The sequence below is a fragment of the Onychostoma macrolepis genome, chromosome 01, assembly GCF_012432095.1.
Source record: "Onychostoma macrolepis isolate SWU-2019 chromosome 01, ASM1243209v1, whole genome shotgun sequence".
NCBI lineage: Eukaryota > Metazoa > Chordata > Actinopteri > Cypriniformes > Cyprinidae > Onychostoma > Onychostoma macrolepis.
The window spans coordinates 5,895,601-5,907,413 of NC_081155.1; the positions used below are offsets into that span (position 1 = coordinate 5,895,601).

At 36.8% G+C, this 11,813-nt stretch overlaps 2 long non-coding RNA genes across 2 annotated transcripts; both read right to left on the reverse strand.

Annotated features, from left to right (window-relative positions):
* Window positions 1–1,025: 1,025 nt before the first annotated feature.
* LOC131549393 (uncharacterized) lies at window positions 1,026–2,811 on the reverse strand. Its single transcript, XR_009273391.1, has 4 exons — window positions 2,689–2,811; window positions 2,485–2,595; window positions 2,327–2,397; window positions 1,026–2,222 (listed from the first exon to the last, which is right to left on the reverse strand). It is a non-coding gene; the product is annotated as an uncharacterized LOC131549393 (long non-coding RNA).
* A 128-nt stretch (window positions 2,812–2,939) lies between these two features.
* Window positions 2,940–4,808, reverse strand: LOC131549400 (uncharacterized). Its single transcript, XR_009273392.1, has 3 exons — window positions 3,324–4,808; window positions 3,177–3,245; window positions 2,940–3,035 (listed from the first exon to the last, which is right to left on the reverse strand). It is a non-coding gene; the product is annotated as an uncharacterized LOC131549400 (long non-coding RNA).
* Window positions 4,809–11,813: the final 7,005 nt, after the last annotated feature.

An 11,813-nucleotide genomic window follows, 5' to 3' on the forward strand; every position in this document is an offset into this window, starting at 1 on the left:
ACATAGCAGAACTCCTTAAAGGACAAGAAATCGCTCTAAATGATACTTTTCCCACATCTCTCTGTTAGATGGGTTTCTTCATAGAGACACCTTCCAGTTTAATAACTTTTGAAAAGAGGCTCACACCTTTACAAAACACATTTCTAAATATTTAGCTGACCCTTTTCAACACATCAGAAGTCTTTAAACTACAAGTATTTGCTCTAAATGATACATTTCCCACATCTCTCTATATTCTATGGGTTTCTTCTTAGAGACACCTTCCAGTTCAATAACTTTTGAAAAGAGGCTCACACCGTTACAAAACAAGTTGCAAAATATTCATTTGACCCTAAAGAACATACTACAAGTCTTTAATGTAGTAATATTTACTGTAGATGTAAAATTTTTAACATCACTGTATTCTATGGATTTCTTCATTCACATACCTTCCATCCAAAAATATTACATTATCTAAATGTATTTATTACTGTAATGCCTGAAAATAGTAACTTTTTTTAATTAATGGATTTATTTATAGAGGAATTATTTGCTTTAAAAGAACTCTGAAACCATTATCAGCAAAGTATAATACAGAAATGTTGCAATTGTATCATTTAGAGCAAATACTTGTACTTTAAAAACTTCTGATATGTTGAAAAGGGTCAGCTAAATATTTAGAAACTTGTTTTGTAATGGTGTGAGCCTCTTTTCAAAAGTTATTGAACTGGAAGTTGTCTCTATGAAGAAACCCATAGAATACAGAAATGTTGCAGTTGTAACATTTAGAGCAAATAACTGTACTTTAAAGATTTCTGCTATGTTCTACAAGGTCAGATAAATATTTAGAAACTTGTTTTGTAACGGTGTGTGCCTCCTTTCGAAAGCTATTGATCTGGAAGTTGTGTCAAAGGAGAACCCCATAGAAAACAGTGATTATAGAAATTAAAAAAGGTCTGCAATGTCTTTCTCTAAACTTACTGAATATACTACTGCTAAGCTTTAAACCTCAAATGAACTTGGCTATGTTTGCATGACATGGCTCTGTCCACATATGTGGTGCTGAAGGTCCATCCACAATCCTACCTGCAAATTAAAGTATCAATAACGTTTCGCTACCCATGTTAACACCAAACCACTTTGATGTTATGCACACTCCAAATAACACACTACACCATGGGGATTGGCATATTTATTGCATTTAGTTGACTGTGAAATGCAGCTATATATACAGCTCAAATCTTATATGGTGGAACAAACAGCTCCAAAGCTTGTTCAAAGTACACTGTTGCTGCAGTCTGGTAAAGATTTCCTGGCCAGAAAAAAATATATATATTTTTAGCATTCTTGCATCCTAATTAGGAAATAAACATTTTAGGCCTTGTAAGCATTTTGTAGATAATAAATAAAAAGTGAACTATCAAAATATCAAATGTCACATTTATTTCTCCCTCACAAATGCAAGCGTGCTTTTAACAACTACATTCACATAAAGGGCCAGCAGAAGACAACAAGCACCACAACAATATGAAACATAAACAGAATACTAAAAAAAAAAAATGTCCATAACATATCAAATAGGCAATACACATTTCTCAGAATCAGAAAGAGCTTTATTGCCAAGTATGCTTGCCCATACAATGAATTTGTTTTAGTGTCACAGGCTTCCAGCAGAGACAACACACAGACAATAAAAAAATAGGATGAGAATAAAAATACACACATACACTGTCCTCCAAAGTTTGGAAACACCCCTGGCAAAGTGTGGTTTTGGATGACATCAGCATAAATCCTTATCATTTTTTTTGGTGCAAATACTGTACATTAAAGTAACTTGACATTATCATTGAAGACCAGCAATAATAATTTTCATTTTGATTACATAATAATGGCAATATATACATGTCAAAGTCAGACATGCCCCTTTGCCAGCTGTGATGCCTGGTTACTGGTTTAAACTTGGCCCAGGTTTTCAGCTGCTAATGGTGGATATTTTGATGAATCGAAAATTTAATTATTTTCTATGTATAAACTGTTTATGTAATAAAATATGTTTTCATAGTTTGCATTGTCCCTTATCAGTGCAAAACAATTTTCTTACAATTGAAACACACTTTCAGCATCAGCTCCTCTAACTAAATAGCTTACAAACACACATCACAAATCCATGCTTGTTCTTCTGGTAGCAGATTAATGTTGAGGCACTGAACATGAAACTACCTCTGGCATAATTCACATTGAATCTGGAAGGGAAATAGGACATGTTGTTAGATGTATTAAGAAAGTGTTGGAATTATTAAATGTAGTTGTGAAAACAGTCAACAGGCAGAAATGGCGTAGTGAATACCCAGATGCATTGCTCCTCTGTTTGGGCTCTTTCTTTTTCTCCACACACAGAGCAGTACTCCTCTCTTCACACTGCAATCATTTGAATGTAGATAGGATTATAATTCATCTCTCTGTGTCTGACATGGAAATATACTGTTCTTTCAAAGTACTTTATACCTGATGCCAGCAAAATTTCATTGGCCACATTTTTCCTGTAGTGGCACATCATCTCCTTATATTAATGCTGTCAGGAATTTTTGGGAACTCTTCCACCACCGGTTTCGCCATCTAGAAGGACATCAATGAAAATTAATAGGCACAGTGTCATATGGGAAAAGGTGAAGACAGTGTTTATGTAAACCACTTTCCCCCTCCATTTACCAGCATCACAAAGACACCACAGCTGGAACCATCCTCCTGAAATGAATGTTGGATTGTGCCAGGTTTCCACTTGGTACTCACCAAGTCCTCTCTTCCATACTTGTTTTTCTCATTTGGAAAAATTCTCTGTTTTGGAAAAATGCAGTGTGTGTGTTTATTGTGGTTTTAAGCAACACCAACTATGGTAATTTACCATCATTAATGTTGTGGAGCTAAACAAGCCAAATTACTTTTAAAACAAACTGTCCTACCAAAGGTATTTGCAGGCTTTTTTGGCTTCTTTCATTTAATTTGTACCACTTTGAGGGTCAAGTATTAAAAATGGTGTCAGTGTAAGCATGTAGTCACTAAAATGGAGAAAAGGAAACAAATAAATTATAACTACTAAGTCAATCAAATGTCGCTGAAAAGATCAAACATTTCTATATGGGCATGTCCATGTTTACATGTACTAGCTTAACATTTGTATTTGCAGTCTTTTTACTTACCGCAAACCTCTAGTGTATGTTGTTGATATTTACGAAAGTGATGAGCCCATCATATTGCTCAAAGTTGACCTGTTTATCAGAAATATGCATAATCATGTCTGTGTACTTTACATGTAAAAATTAAGAATCATAAGGAGCTGCTCTCACTGCTCTCATGTGGCCTCAGTGTTTGGAATTCCTTGGGATGTAACAGGTACTCCAGATTCTGGCTAGGAGACTTATCAACTCTGTAGGTGGCTTCTTCCATAGCATGTCGACCTATAATGACATGCAGTTCATACAGTAAATAATAGTGTACCTTAATATATGCAATAAATAAATAGTTTTCATTTTTGTATAATGATTTCATTACCTCTTCCTCTACATTGAGTACCTTTGCAGGAAGCTGACATGCATCAAAACTTGAACATTTCTTGCTCTGTGTCACATACTTGTGGATCCTTTTTTGGGGGGAACATGTTTTTTTTTTTTTTTGTGGAACAGAAAATCATTTGGAATTGGTGGATGGGAAATGTTTGTTCTTCTTCATCCAAGTTTCTTGAGACTGATCAAGGTTCATAGGTGGCTCAGTTGTCATTTTCACTGTGTATTCATTCGTTCACTGCTGTGTGTGTGCAATTTGGATGGGTTATTGCAGAACACAAATTCCGAGTATGGGTAACCATACTTGGCCACGTCACGTCACGTCACTTTCACTAAAAATTTTTGGGACAAGAGGGGAGGGGCTGAGAGCCGTGGGAGCCACCAAGCCTCACGTTCATTGTTCTCAGTCCCACCCCATGCATTACAATGATAATTATATATTTAATAATCTTTCATTTAATTCAATAATTTCTCATTAATTCTCAGGACACTGCTCCACTGATCATGTGCTGGTTACCCCACTGCACACCTGAGATCACTTCCTGCTCACTCTTAACCTCAACATGGTTCCTGACATAACACATACCCCTCCGCATGTCATCTTTCGATGTAAACTAGGCTCACATTCACCCTCCAGGCTCTCTGTTTTACTTTCATCTTCGCTTCCTCGCTCTAAACAGTTAGCATCTCTTACTCAAACTGTCAAACACATCTTACCAACAAACATACACTCTTTCACATCCTTCTCTCCACTCTCTGAGTCAGAAGTCTCTAAACTCATCCTTCCTAAATCATCCTACTACTTGTCCACTTGATTCTATTTCATCTCATCATATTTCATCTCATTCACACTGGTGTTTTTCCCTCAGCATTTAGACAGGCTCATATAACCCCACTACTTAAGAAACCCACTCTTAACCCAACTCTTTTAAATAACTATTTTCCCTTCTTCCTTTCATAGCAAAAACTCTTGAACGAGTTGTGTTCAACCAAGTCTCTGCCTTTCTCACACAGAACAACCTCCTCGACAGCAACCAGGCTGGTTTCAGAAGTGGACATTAAACCGAGACTGCCTTGCTCTCAGTTGTTGAAGCCCTAAGACTGGCAAGAGCGGTTTCCAAATCTCCATTACTTAACTAGCTGGATCTGTCCACTTCTTTTGATATGGTCAACCACCAGATCCTCCTGTCAACCCTATTGGCAAAGGGCATCTCAGGAACCGCACTCCAGTGGTTTGACAATTACCTCTCAGACAGGTCCTTCAAGGTATCTTGGGGGTCCAAGTCGTAACATCTAGCTGCTGGGGTGCCTCAGGGCTCAGTTCTTGGACCACTTATATTCTCTGTCTACATGGAATCACTGTCTACATTTTGTCATTCAGAAACATGGCTTTTCATATCACTGCTATGCTGATGACACTCAACTCTACCTCTCATTCCATCCTGATGATCTGATGATAGCTGCTTGCATCTCAGCTTGTCTAACAGACATTTCTTGCTGGATGAAGGACCATCACCTTCAACTCAACCTTGCCAAGACAGAACAGCTTGTGGTTCCATCAAACCAACCACTTCATCACAATTTCACCATCCAGTTAGACACATCAACCATCACTCCTTCAAAACAGCCAGAAACCTTGGAGTTGTGATTGATGATCAGCTCACTTTCTCAGACCACATTGCTAAAACTACCCAGTCCTGCAGATTTGCTTTATTCAACATTAGGAAGATCAGGCTCTTTCTTTTGGAACATGCAACACAACTCCTTGTTCAGGCTCTTGTTCTGTCCAGGCTGGACTATTGCAATGCTCTCTTGGCAGGTCTTCCAGACAGTTCTATTAAACCTGTACAATTAATCCAGAACATGGCACCAAGATTAATTTTTAATGAGCCGAAAAGAACGCATGTCACGTCTCTGTTCATCAATTTGCACTGGCTACCAATAGCTGCTCACATACAATTCAAGACATTGATGTTTGCCTACAAAACCACCACTGGCTCGGCACCCCTTTACCTAAATTCACTACTTCAGACTTACGTACCCTCTAGAAGCTTGCGTTCTGCAAGTGAACGACACATTATTGTGCCATCCCAAAGAGGCACTAAATCACTTTCACAGACTTTTACATTAACCTCTTAACTGTCACCGTCCACCCTGTGGGACGCCTACCTTTACTTCACTATTTTACAATTAAATCCTAATCTAATCATGACAAACTATATATCGTTGGAAAGGTCTAAGACTCCTAAATAGGTATTTTACCACTTTTTCTGTTAAAAAATTATGTAGGAAAAGTAATAGATTAATTTATGACCAGAGGTGTCAAATCCAGGGTCAGAAAGTAAAAGTCCTGCCATGTGTTTATTCCACCCATGAACTCAGCAGCTGATTTCACCAGAGGAGGAACCAACTCATTCCTTTCAAGTCACAAGCAAGTTTCGAGTCAAATCCCAAGACCTCAACGAGTTGAGGTAATTAAGAGATAATTGAGAGACTAATTAAATGTTGATTGTGCATTAGTGATGAACACCTGCTGTTATTGAGAATTACAGAGGATCAGATGTTGATGTTTTATTGGTTAAAATGATGCCACCATCATGGAGATCAGTGTTTGCTTTAGTTGGGCTCTTGACCCTTTTAGTAACTGAGAATGGATTGTTTTAAGCAATTGCAATATTGCTTCACAACAAACATTTGCACATTGCTGAGTTAAAAGCTTGAGGAAGCAGATGAGCTTACACTTTTGGCTTTATGTCACTTGAATGAACATCATGAAGGTGTTTCTCTTTGGTTTATTTACTGACGTTCAGCTGTTACAGAACTGCAGGAATTTACTATTAAACAAATGCCATCGTAATATTAAATATTGGAAAAAATAAGAATTATATTGCTCAGGCTTTTAGACATGAACACTTATCATACGATCCTCAACAGTGGTGGCAATAATTATTCATACTGTAGTGTTACCCAGCATGCATTGCAGCATGAAGCATTTTGTTGATTGTCACCATTGTTGAGATTCATACGCTGGTTCTTGATGTCTGTGTGTGTCTGAGTAGGACTGGAGTTTAAATATTTAAATGCATTAGATTTAAAATTCTTTCTCTATAACTGCTACAGCAGTAAATTCATTGCGTACTGTGGTTTCACAGAGTTGTTTATTCAAAAGCAGAACATAAATTAAAAATGTTGTATGTGTATATATATATATATATACACACAGTATATTGGATGCAAACAGATAAGCACCTGATGATTACCTCATCATATGAAAACAACTAACAGTTGCTCACTGCACAGCACTGATCTCTCCGCTTTACAACAGCACATGCATTGCTACAGAGATCTAACACAGGAGTCAAGGGTCAAGAGCCCAACTAAAGCAAACACTGATCTACATGATGGTGGTATCATTTTAACCAATAAAACATCAACATCTGATCCTCTGTGATTCACAGTAACAGCAGGTGTTCATCACTAATGCACAATCATCATTTAATTAGTCTCTCAATTATCTCTTAATTACCTCAACTCGTTGAGGTCTTGGGATTTGACTCGAAACTTGCTTGTGACTTGAAAGTAATGAGTTGGTTCCTCCTCTGGTGAAATCAGCTGCCGAGTTCATGGGTGGAATAAACACATGGCAGGACTTTTACTTTCTGACCCTGGATTTGACACCTCTGTTTATGACAAGAGTGCACCTGAAAAAAATCTACATCATGACATGAATTCTGACCTTTGTCACAGAAAGTCTTCTTAGTTGCCTTTTTCTCTATCACGAATTAGAAATCATAAGAAATTATTTATCAGTAGAAAACTTAAAATTTCAAAATTCATCCTTTGAAACCCATTTTAAAATCAGACATTGCATTACCATGTAAATGGTACATTAAAATCATGTTACAAAATATTTTCATTCATGAATTATAAAAAATTAAGTTTGGATAGTGCACTATAATGTCTCTGTTCAAAACTGTGGGTGACAGTTAAGGGGTTAACTGTTCCCTCCTGGTGGAATGACCTGCCCAACTCAATTTGAGCAGCTGAGTCCTTAGCCATCTTCAAGAATCGGCTAAAAACACATCTCGTCCATCTATATTTGACCCTCTAACTCTAACACACTCTATTCCAAATCTATCTATCTATCTATCTATCTATCTATCTACACTCTCAGAAATAAAGGTACAGAAGCTGTCACTGGGGCTGTACCCTTTCAAAAAGGTACATGTTTGTACCTAAAGGGTCCATTTTGGTACTTTCAAAGTACATATTAGCAGAGGCGGACAATCCAGGGGTCAGAAAGTAAAAGTCCTGCCATGTGTTTATTGCACCCATGAACTCTGCAGCTGATTTCACCAGAGGAGGAACCAAGTCATTCCTTTCAAGTCACAAGCAAGTCTCAAGTCAAATCCCAAGTCCTCAAAGAGTTAAAGTTAATGAGATAATTAAGTGTCTAATTAAATTATGATTGTGCATTAGTGATGAACACCTGCTGTTATTGAGAATTACAGAGGATCAGATATTAATGTTTTAATGGTTAAAATGATGCCACCATCATGGAGATCAGTGTGTGCTTTAGTTGGGCTCTTGGCCTTTGACTCCTGTGTTAGATCTCTCTTTGCAGCATTACATGTGTTGCTGTTAAGTAAAGAGATCAGGGCTGCACAATGAGAAACCATGCTTTTACAGCTGTACTGATTGTTTGTTTTCTTATTCTTTGTGTTGTATGTTTAGGTTTTGAAAAATCAATCTTGTGAAATAGCGTGCAAGGAACTTGTTCTAATAGTTATGATGAATTCATTTGAAATCGACTGTATTTAATGCATAAAAACACTTAAACTCTTCTGCTATTTAGACGCACGCAGACATAATGAACCAGTATATGAATCTCAACAGTGGTGACAACCAACAAAATTCTTCATGCTGCAATGTATGCTGGGTAAGACCATAGTAAAAACTCCCATCATGCACTGCAGTATGAATTATTATTGTCACCACCGTTGAGGATCATATGATAAGTGTTCATGTCTAAAAGCCTGAGCTGATGCTGTTTTTTCTCCTAATATGTAATCACTACAGTAGCATTTGTTTGGTAGGACTTTTTTTTCCTGAAATTCAGTAATAGCTGAATATCACTCAATAAACCAAAGCGAGACACCTTCATGACGCTCATTTAAATAATTTAAAAGCAGAAAGTGTAAACTAAACTGCTACATCAAGTTCTTGATTCAGCAATGCACAAATGTTTGTTGTGAAACAATATTGCACTTGCTTAAAAGCAAATTACTTTGATTTACTAAAAGGGTCAAGAGCCCAACTAAAGCAAACACTGCTCTCCATGATGGTGGCATCATTTTAACCAATAAAACATCAACATCTGATCCTCTGTGATTCTCAATAATAGCAGGTGTTCCTCATTAATGCACAATCATAATTTAATTAGACACTTAATTATCTCATTAACTTTAACTCTTTGAAGACTTGGGATTTGACTTGAGACTTGCTTGTGACTTGAAAGGAATGACTTGGTTCCTCCTCTGGTGAAATCAGCTGCAGAGTTCATGGGTGGAACAAAAATATGGCAGGACTTTTACTTTCTGACCCTGGATTGTCCGCCTCTGCTAATATGTACTTTTAAAGTACCAAAATGGACCCTTTAGGTACAAACATGTACCTTTTTGAAAGGGTACAGCCCCAGTGACAACTTCTGTACCTTTATTTCTGAGAGTGTATCTCTCTCTCTCTCTCTCTCTCTATATATATATATATAAAAAACACACACCTTGTTATGTGTATTAATTTACAGCGATTATCGTCCATTTGATTGCATAGACACTATTTAAACTAAACTGAGCTAGACAATGACATCTCTGAATTCAGTAATGAAATGCCTTTAACTGAAAATTGAGTATTTATGAGTACATTACTGACACTCTGTCCTCCAATTTGATACTGTTAACCCCTTAACTGTCACCCACAGTTTTGAACAGAGACATTATAGTGCACTATCCAAACTTAATTTTTTATAATTCATGAATGAAAATATTTTGTAACATGATTTTAATGTACCATTTACATGGTAATGCAATGTCTGATTTTAAAATGGGTTTCAAAGGATGAATTTTTAAATTTGAAGTTTTCTACTGATAAATAATTTCTCATGATTTCTAATTCGTGATAGAGAAAAAGGCAACTAAGAAGACTTTCTGTGACAAAGGTCAGAATTCATGTCATGATGTAGATTTTTTTCAGGTGCACACTTGTCATAAACAGAGGTGTCAAATCCAGGGTCAGAAAGTAAAAGTCCTGCCATGTGTTTATTCCACCCATGAACTCAGCAGCTGATTTCACCAGAGGAGGAACCAACTCATTCCTTTCAAGTCACAAGCAAGTTTCGAGTCAAATCCCAAGACCTCAACGAGTTGAGGTAATTAAGAGATAATTGAGAGACTAATTAAATGATGATTGTGCATTAGTGATGAACACCTGCTGTTACTGTGAATCACAGAGGATCAGATGTTGATGTTTTATTGGTTAAAATGATACCACCATCATGTAGATCAGTGTTTGCTTTAGTTGGGCTCTTGACCCTTGACTCCTGTGTTAAATCTCTCTGTAGCAATGCATGTGCTGTTGTAAAGCGGAGAGATCAGTGCTGTGCAGTGAGCAACTGTTAGTTGTTTTCATATGATGAGGTAATCATCAGGTGCTTACCTGTTTGCATCCAATATACTGTGTGTATATATATATATATACACACATACAACATTTTTCATTTTTTTAATTTATGTTCTGCTTTTGAGTAAACAACTCTGTGAAACCACAGTACGCAATGAATTTGCTGCTGTAGTAGTTATAGAGAAGATTTTTTTAAATCTAATGCATTTTAATATTTAAACTACAGACATCAAGAACCAGCGTATGAATCTCAACAATGGTGACAATCAACAAAATGCTTCATGCTGCAATGCATGCTGGGTAACACCACAGTATGAATAATTATTGTCACCACTGTTGATGATCGTATGATAAGTGTTCATGTCTAAAAGTCTGAGCAATATAACTGAAATAATGACTTAAATGATGTATGTAAACACAGTGACTACACATTATCAATGGTTTGAACACAAATGCATGTGTGTAAAGGTGTGTGAGGGTGAAGTCAGTGATTGTGTGTGTTCAGGTACCTGTGCTGGTGTGGTCAGTGCTGCTGTTTGTATACGAGTGAAGGGTGGAGGTCGAGATCTGGACAGGTCTTGTTTTCTGTGGAGCTGAGAAACAAGATCACATTATTCAGATGAAAAATACATTACAAAACCATTAACCATTCATCGTGAAGCATGAACATATATAGTGCATAAAACAGACTGTTGTTCAGTACTGAATATCAATCACCTTTAATCACATTCAGATTAATCATCTCCACAGCTGTACAGTCCAGCATCTGCCATCCTCAGGTTTCTGATGGTCACCGCAAATGAACTCGTCTGATGATCGTCCCGCAGAGAGAATCTGCCGTCAGACACTGACTCTCCTCCATCAGATTTTAGTATAAGATTATTATCTTTGTAAGGTCCTTTATAGAAGTATTTGTTGGTGTTTTCATATCCTTTAGCATAAGGACACTTAATAGCCACTTGTTCTCCTTCTGTTCCTCTCGCTGTAATCTCCACACACACTGAACTGCTCACTGCACACACACACACACACACATTAAGCCATATTTTAATAAACACTTTTTATGTATCAGTAAAATGTAAAAATAAATAAATAAATGAAGCTTTTTGAGTATTTACCCATCAGTAGAAATCCAGAAATCATCAGAGTGAACTTCATTTCTTCATCGGTTGAGTTCAGAAAATCAGTGCAAAACTCTCAACAGTTCCTCAAATGACTTTCTTAAACTCAAATCTCCAGTAATACTGATAATACTGCTCTCTTCTATCGGTGTAGAGTAAAGTAATATGTCTGTTGATCATCTCACGTGATGAGAATCAAACACTAGCGCTGACGGACAGCATGTCTGTGTTTCCGTGTGATGTTGAGGGCGTTATGTGTGAAAAATGACCAGGAAATTATCTGTGAACTCACAAACCGCAGCCTGTTTCCTGTCTGTTTCTGTTCTGCCTCTACGTTTGAGTGCTTTTCTGTTGCTCTTTTGCTCTTTTCCGGCTACAAACCCATAAAGCAAAAAAAATAAATAATAATAATAATAAATAAATAAAATAAAAATAAATAAATAAATAAATAAATACACATACATACTGTATATAT